Raw genomic sequence first — 9348 nt, forward strand, 5'->3', positions numbered from 1 at the left:
AGAAAATGAGGGACTTGTGCTCAGTGTATTCGTTAGAGCTTTGTTCACATGCCATAACCTTCCATCTGTGTTGTAACCAAACAGGGATGATCTATTATCATGACTGCTTTTACTTGCAAAGTAGCAGCACAAGGGGCCAACATTCTTCTATTTGAACACTCTTCTCTTTTCTTCTCTTTGCTTTGCTCCCTGATTCTGGTGAAATTTGTAAGGTACAGATCAGTACAAATGTTGCTATTTTATGAGCAGAGATATTTTTAAACTACTAATTTGTTAGGTAATTTTTTTTTTTACTGTCAAGGTGATAGAGGGAGGCTACAACATTCTTCATTTCCCTTCTCCCAGGCTGGGAGATTGGGAGATATAAATAGAATTTCTGACTTTTTTTCATAGCAGGTTTAAATTGTATGTCCAAATGATCTTTTCTGTTATTCATTCATTCATTTTCCCCTCACTGCTTCTTAAAAGGGACCCCCCCCGCCCCCCCGCCACTTTCTCCATGTACATCTGATGGGAGATGAAGCATTTTTAGTTGAGGTCATTACATAAACACACTTAAAAATATTTACCTTCCAAAATTCAATGATGACAGCAGTTTTCTTAACTAATTGCCTACTTCCCATATGAGTATTGGTAAGTGTATGGACTACAATATGCAGAAGAGAGAAGAGTCTCATGGTATGCAGCTATAAAAAGGCAAGACTGACATTTCCTTTTTGCCCCTAATTGACTGACAGCCTCTAAACATTAGGCAGAGTGACGGATGTTTATGTGGCTTCTTCTGAGGCTTCAGAGTTTCTCCTCAATGAATACTTTACTTTCTGATCTTTCTGTATTTTTATGGAAGACATTCCCTTCAGATGGAATGCAAACATCTCACATGTAAAGGTTTGTCTCTCACATAACTGCACTCATTTTTCTTCATTCTTCCCAATGAGCAAAACTGTAGAGAACTATAGAATCTTTCAGAATTTACTGGTGATTCTTGCTCGTTTTTCAAAGTTCTTTATACATGTTACCATCAAAAAAGAAGAAAGTACTTCCAGTAACTGCTTGCTTTTATCTGAGAGGCTTCATAGAACCTCCACAAAATATTGGCTCTCTTTCTCTCCAGGGTCAGCTTTGACTTCTTCTGATAAAGTGACTATAACACAATGTAGTAGCATTTCAACTCCACTGTAGGGGAGGTGTGAGGGAAACTATATGTGCATTTTTTAAAATGAAGCCTGTTCTTTACATTTTTCCTTTCCCGGGCAAGTATAAGTTACTGGCCTTAGTCCTTGTCTATAAGATGAAAAAAAAAAAAAAATCTAAATTTCATTACAAGGAGAAATTTGGAGTGTTGTCACAGTTTAAATTGGTTTTACATTTTGCCAGCAAAAAAAACATGGCATATATACATATGTCAGTATTAAAAAGGTGGCATGATAAAGCCACAAAGACCTGGTTTCTCATAAACAGAAACTGAAAGATGCAAGCTAGACTAAAACTTTTGCAGAGGAAAAAGATTAAATTACTTTTTCTCTTTTGAAAATGCAAGAATTGCAAACAGTAATGCATACTGTTTGTATGTCATAGAAAAGCAATTGTTATTAAATTGAGTTTTTTGATGTATATAAGTATATTTTGAGGAAAATGATAATATTTTTTTGACCTCTACTAGCTGTGCTATGCTGTTCAGCTGCTGGAAAATAAATACAAGGAAGAGTAATTTGTACTCCAAATATAAAGGGTTCATATCACAATGTCCACAACAGAAGTGGTCTTTGTATTTTGTTGGAATCGGCAGTATTTATTACATTGGGCAACACAGATGCAGTTATTCGGTTGGCTATATAAGATGTGTTTCTTATTCAGGATTTATTCTCAGAGTTATAGATATTGCTGTATCCCAGCAGGTTAACTTGGTAGTGCTGCACTTCTGGCGAGTAAAAGTTCTATAGTGAACAGAAGAATTCACCTTCAGTATTGCCAGAGGTACACAGTGTTCCAGGGGAGAGGCTTTCTAAAAGTATTTTATTTCTTTTTTTTGAATAATGAATAAAATTAAGTCAAATCTCTCAGACAACTTGAAGGAAATAAAGAAAAAGAAAGACTAAAAAAGTACAAATTAAATAAGCTCCTTGCTGTCAAAATTGAAATATTAAACTCGGGAAAATGAGATGTTGTAAATGGAAATTTAGACTTATGCATTTACATTTTGTCAGATCAACTGCTTAAAGAAAGTTCTCTCAAGTCAATGGAAACTGGAAAGAGATTGACCCACTGACATTTGGACTTGGAGACTGTAAAGTCTTGTCTTACTCTGCTTTATATGTCCATAAATTATAGGTTATATAAATGCCTAGGGAGGGCATATGATCCTTTAATTACTAGAGCAGGTAAGCAATTCCATAAGATTGAAGATCCCAGAATGCATGTAAAGGATTATAAAAAGTATATAAAAAGCTAAGGTAAAGGAAGTACACTTACATCTTAAGGCATCTTCTCCAAGTCATATGCTGGATTCAGAGATAATTAATGCATTATGAAAACTCGCTGTAAAATGGTGAGAAAAACCATCCATTCAAATCATAATTTAACACATTACATTTTCATTCTGTTACTATTATTATAATCTTCATGAAGTTTGGGGTAAAATTTCAATGTCAGGTCTTGTCCTTTTTTATCACTTTTTTTTGCTTATGCGTCTGGCAAAAGCCTTGTCCCATTTTCAACTTGTGGATTTTTTCAAGCAGTCTTCTGCATTCACTGCTCTGAAAGACTCATACCCTTTACTGTCCAGGAAAGAGAGACTTTGCTGAATCCTCAGTTGCTAACTGAGGACCACTCTGCAAATGAGATAACTTCATCTTGTCTCTCCCCATAATCTTTCTCATGATTTCATTCTTCTTTTTTTTTTTTTTTTAGGTCGCAGATTTTGTCTCTACTGCCACCCAAACTGAGAGTAGGATTTATCTGTTAAATTACATCTGTTAATGCAATACCAGGTAATGTACATTGTGAGCACTTAATCTATTGATGTCTAAGTCACTTTCAAAAAGTCCTTTATTTGAAAATATTCTGACCAGAAAATATTCAATTTTAATGGAGGAATTATTTCTGTTTTTTTTGCATGCATTCTATGTATTTTCACTACTAGAACTTTGAAATTTTTTGCTCTTCAGTTATTCAGTTATATTAAAAAAAAAAGTCCCAAACTGTTCTATAAATGCTGTAAAAGAAAAGAGTTAATCTTTGCTATCTCATCAGAAGTATGTCAGATCTAAATCTTTCATTGTCTCTGAAATTTTAGTTTCCAGCTTTTCTGTGTAGAATCCAATCTGTCTGTTTAAAACCTTGGACAGTTAAAATCCTCTTCACAAAGCACCTGAACATTGATTTAACAATCTCATCATTAATGCATATATGCATATAAAATACATCTATAAACTATATATATATATAAATATATATGCAAATATATTTATAATTTTTTCAATCATAGCTAATGCTACAAATATGAGGTTTTACTAAGGTATATGCATTTTAATATTTAAAGGATCCATAACATCTGCCATTTTTTGCTAGTAGAAAGATGTGATTGTAAATATGCTTTTTCAGCCCTTCAGTTCTTGGAGTCTCCTCTATAATTTTCACAAGCATTGTTGCAACAACTGATGGAGAACCTCTCAGGCATTTTTAATGACAAATTTTTGCTAGCTGTGCTTGTTTTTGACTGGGGCTATAAGAATGTGGCTCCAGTGATCCTTTGTTTCTCCAGTTGTTGCTGGAAAGCTGCTTTCTCTCTGAAGGAAGTGGAGCAGTCTGGCTGCCTCAGCTGTGTCTGTTTTGTCCTCCTCAAGATGATTTAAAGGACCTACTCTCTACTGCTTGGTTTCCTTTACCCTAGTCTGAAAGAATTCCCTGGTTGTTGGAATGCATGGAAGAGAAGCCTCTATGAGCTCCTCAGAGAGAAAAATAAATGTAGGGTTTGAATTAGAGTCTTTAGAGAAGCTGAAATATATTAAGTTACACAGATATGGAATAGAACTGTAAGTTTTAGGTTTAAATAAATAGAAATATATCTTAAGAGACTGTGTTAACTAGAAAAGGCCCTAAAGCCTAGTCTAAAATTCAGTAGTGTTATTTTTCACAAATTTAACTTAGCTCCAGACATAACAAAAACATAGTATAGCTTTGCTTGTGTTTCTAGAACAGATAGAACTATATGTGCAAATAGACAGAACTATTCAAGTAAATAGATAAACTTATATACATAAATTTTAAGTAAGAAAACAGATAGTACATTTGCATAAATATATAATATTATATACACAGTTTTTTAATAAGAACTGACACTACTTTCATACTACTTTCACACGTTAGAATTAAGCTTAGATTGGCGTAGAAGGAATGTTTTAGAATTGTGCTTTTAGCTGATTGGATTATTTATGAATAAAAACCCCCCGGACTGAGGTGCAAGGGATGAAGGAAGAAGAAACTGCAGGAGCTGCTGCTGCTCTGCTCAAAACAACATGATGTTATACCAGACAGCTTTTAGCATGGACTTTAATACTCTGAGCTCCTTACCTTCAAGACTGATATATTCATGCAATGAACAACTTTACTACACCCAACAACTGCTCTCATCTCTTTGAGGACTAGAGACCCATGAAAATCTCAACACCTGGTGTTTTATTTCTGACAGCATTTCTTAATCTTTGTGCTTCCTAGCATTTCTTGTCAAAAGGATTGAGTATCTCTTTATCTTTCTCATAATCATTGTGAGGTTGAAAAAGGGTATTACATGTGCTCTGGTAGGGGGGAACACAAGGAATACTCTCTTATCAACTGCCAAGCTCCTTTTCTCCTTGGCTGGGTGATTTCCATCTTTATGAAAAAAGTCTTAAAAATGCTTCAGGTAGTAGAAAGTTCAAAAAAGACTAATTTTAATTTGGCAATGCATGACATTGGCATGGAGTAGCAATAGTGGATTTCTTTCAATTGCCATTCCACTATACTATGCAGTGTTCAATGCTGCACTGTATCTATTACAGTATTACACTTTCTCTAAGGGTTTAAATAATGCAATTTCCTAAATGTAAAAGATGATTTTAAAAATGTGTGTAACAAATTTCATCATGACTTATAAAATGGAAACATTGTCACAGAAGAGTAGAGTTCATATTTCCATGATTACACCAAGCCAACACCTACTCATCAGAAATGTAGCCTTTTGCTAAACATTTAGTTTGTAATTATTAGGTAATACCTCACCTATATCTGATTCTTTTTGGATCAGAGACTATTTGTATATTTAATTGCTCTGGAAAAGTATTCTTACTTTTAGACAAAACATCAGGCAGCTATTTGATAAGAAAAAAAGAAGGTAGTCTCTTTTCTTACCTCTTTCTAGAGACTTGTAAAGAGAAATCTTAGCTTCCACCACTTGTGAGTTTGGAAAGATCTGTGAACTTTATTATGTAGGTCTTGATTTCAGTAGGAAATGTAATACAAGCTAATAAGCATTAAATAAAGCAGAAAAAGTAAAGTAGACACCTGTAACAACAAGCCCTAAGTCCTAGTGAAGATGAAATTGTTTGCTCTTACAATGGTGTGACAATGGCTGAAGGAAACAACAGGATCTACAATGCATTGTTGAATCACAATGAAATTGCAAATTGTTCTTTATTTACTTTGTTATTGACTATATAGAGAGTATTTTTGTCATCCTTGTCATAAAATAAGCCTTGGTTTCTAAAGAGACCACAGTCCCTGAGAGGAACCTCTCCTTGGACCTTTGTCTGGGGACTGCTCATTATCCTCCATGGTGCTGAGGAAAATTCACACTATGAAGAGAATGAGAAATGTGTGCAATGGAGGTGTAACTGTTAATATATTTATATAATATATCTATATTGGTTTCCTGTGTAATCTGCCACAACTTTGTATCTCTATCCACAGTAATTTGGATGTGTTTATCTCCCAGACTGCTTTTGTTTAGCATGACACAAGACTGATGCCCTGACACTCAGGGCATCCTGAGGGTCAATGCCTGCCTCAGGGGTAGGAGCCAAGACCCCAGCCTGATGGGGGTCATCAGGTGCTGGATGGCATCCTCCTTGAGGATGGACTGTGTTTGGGGATGGACATGGACCCATTGCAAGTCAGGACAGGGCTGTGGGGAGCCGGAGAACAGCACTACTGCAACATTGCTCAGGCAGAAGCTGACAGCCCTGGTGACAAACATGGGTTAGAATCTCGGCAGGACAGGTGAAGCATAAGGAGGGAATTCTGTCATGAATTTGTAGTTTTATGTACATTTGATATGGTCTTTTTTCAATCAGATTGGTTTGGTTCATGTCTGTCATGAGTCTAATTTGACTGTATAGCTGCAAATTGAAGGCCACCAAGAGCTCAGTAAAGCTTTCTGGGGAAGAGTTCTTCCATATCTTAACAAAACCCTAATTTTTTTCTTTAATTATTTGGAATTGTTAAAGGCTTTCACAAGTTTGAGAATACAAAGATTCTAGATTCACTATGTCGTGATGTAACTGAAAAAATATTTGGCAATTTTAGTCTCAGTTGTCTTTCTCATTCCTTTCCATCTACGAGCAGCAATGAGGTTCCACTGATATCAGTGGAGAAGTGGTATTATTCATGATATTATTCATGTCTGTGTAAAGTCTCACTGCATTACCACTACACTACTTGTAGTGATAATGCAGCTACCATAAATAATGCATGTGTCTTTGCTACAGTAAACTGATGATATGGCCAACTAAGGCTGAACTTCTGCGAAATAATATACTTAACAGTCAGTAAAATACTTGTTCTACTTAATTCGTTACACAATTAGCACGATAAATTCTTCTCTAATTTTCATATACTGAATAAAGTGATAGGTAATTGTAACAGCTAGGCAGTAGTCTAGGTTATTGCCCAAACCACAGCTTTATGTTGTTATAGAGGAAATCACAGGAAAACCATCACTGCAAATCATTATTATCTCAGATACTCTGTTTTCTTAATTGTTGAATGAATTAATTTATTTTTTCTTGATGAAAACAACTTTGCAGTCATAACTAATTAACCAACCACACCCTATTGCTAGATAATCATATAGTATATTTAAAAACATTTTTTAAAAAAGTATCTTCACACTTCCTCTAAAATCTCTACCTGCTTATTATTCTGTGTCTGCAGAATTTTATTAGTTCTTTCATAATTTTAACACTGTTAAATCCTTTTGCACTATATTAGGTAAAAAGACATTGTGCATCTAATGACTAATTCAAAAAGAAATGCCATGAATTGTTATAAATATGCATTAATTGTCTGAATTAAAACAGAAAAAGCCATAGAAACATGACACAAATGGAAAATTAGGAGGTGGATTTACCAAACTGAAAGAATTGTAACTCTATCAGCTATTGGATGTACGCACATACATGTATATATGTATGTATATATGTATTTTAAATATTAAAAAAATCTGTAAAAAACTTTGTAACTTTTCTATTACTTAATGAAATTTCTGTGCACTGCTTATTAGATTAATAAGGGCTTGTCTTTGTCATGATACTATCTCTGACTCCTGCTGACATGTTTTCATTTTGCAAGTTAAAGATTGCATGCTTCATTATTTTTTATAATAGCTATGATAAGATTTTTTAAATAATGTGTTAATCATTATAGCTTTGGCAAAATGCCATTGGGAACATTTTCACTTAAGTACCAGAAACGTAAAGTGATTCTTTGACATGTGAAGTAAATGTGACCTGTTTTTTCCTTACTCTGTACTGACTTCAAAGAAAATTCTAAAGCCTTTATACTGCTTTACCTCCAGTCTTGGGAGCAAGTGTGACTTCAAAGAAAAAAAATCTTTTGGGTTGGTAGCATAGAGACTGGTCTCAACATTTTTAAAAAGGTGCTCTATTACTATTTAGTGGGAGTTAGTCTTATTCTAAATAAAGTGTTTCATGATTTGTTTTCTCTACAATTGCTTTTGAGTTCTTATGGTTACTCAGATTCTGTGCAAATCAATCATGGTTTTGGATCTATTTGTTCAAAATTTTAGGCTTCAAGGATGAAAGGATAATTCAAAAGCCAAAGATTTTTTACTTATCTGCTTTTCTTTTTATACACTCAGCAATGAACTGAGCATATAAGCCACAGTTTCACAAATACAAATACATCTTTACCCAGTAACACTTCATTTCTTAATATCTACCCAAAATCTTGATGTAATATTTACCACTATTATAAAATGTGAGAAATAGAAAAGAGCAGGCATGCAAAAGGACTTGTTCCTTATTCATGTCACTCTTGGTGTGAAAAAACTTCAATATTATTGACATTTTTTTTGAACTGTCATCTTACTTAGGAACCTATGGTTTAACAATTTAAGATAAAATATTGATTAAAAATATTAAAATCCTGCGAAAGTCTTTTAAATAAATCCTTTAAATGGCTAATAGGTCAAATGTAGTGTGATAATTTGCGTTAGCTTATGCTTCTCAAAGACATCATAGAAAGAGAAAAGTCTTAAGCTGTTTCTGAGACATAACAACATTCTAGATTAGTTCAGGTTTTCAGGGAAATCTCCCCAAGCAAAGGGCACTCAGAGAGAAAGCAGGAGAGTTCTTCTTTGAAGCTTAAGAGCTGGATAATAAGCTTAAGGCTGGATAATAAATGCAATAAGCAAGTTAGCAGCGTGGCTATGAACAAGAGAGATGGCATAAAAGGGGGAGGACAGAAAATGACCAAGAGTAATGTAGCAGGTAAAGAGAAATCTGTGGGGTAAGGCAAAAGGACTTACATAGTCAGCAATGTTGTGGACTGGGAAACTGATTTTTCACTCAGCATTCCGAAATAAAATTATTTGGGCAAAAGGTATGAATACAAGGGCAGCAATCCAGAAGTTCACAAAAGAAAAGATATAGGTGCTCCAAATCTGTGTAATCACTATATACAGCTGCACTAAATAGAAAACTCAGCAGCATAAAACACTTAACATGTATCTTTAATGACCGTCCTGTATCTCATGAAGGTATAAATTTCATCAGCATACATGAGAAAATCCCTTTAAATAATTGCATGTTGTCATATATATATTTTTCCCTTTTTCATGGTTTTAGGAGAAATCTGGACCTAATTAAGCACTTCAGATTTAAACATATAGTACGAGAATAAAAATTCAGCATTTTGCAAATTATGAAATACTTCTGAATTTTTTGTAACAGCAGTGCTGTAACTGACAAGCAGGCTGTACTATAGGAGAAATTATTTACAGTACCTGTGTGCATTTGAAAACGTTAGTCCGGTATGGATGTGCATCATCACTCAACAGCTGAATGAAAATTT

At 34.3% G+C, this 9348-nt stretch overlaps 1 long non-coding RNA gene across 1 annotated transcript; it reads left to right on the forward strand.

Annotated features, from left to right (window-relative positions):
- Positions 1–2742: 2742 nt before the first annotated feature.
- Positions 2743–7984, forward strand: LOC140682416 (uncharacterized). Its single transcript, XR_012054136.1, has 2 exons — positions 2743–2990; positions 5972–7984. It is a non-coding gene; the product is annotated as an uncharacterized lncRNA (long non-coding RNA).
- Positions 7985–9348: the final 1364 nt, after the last annotated feature.

The sequence above is a fragment of the Taeniopygia guttata genome, chromosome 2, assembly GCF_048771995.1.
Source record: "Taeniopygia guttata chromosome 2, bTaeGut7.mat, whole genome shotgun sequence".
In the NCBI taxonomy this organism is placed as follows: domain Eukaryota; kingdom Metazoa; phylum Chordata; class Aves; order Passeriformes; family Estrildidae; genus Taeniopygia; species Taeniopygia guttata.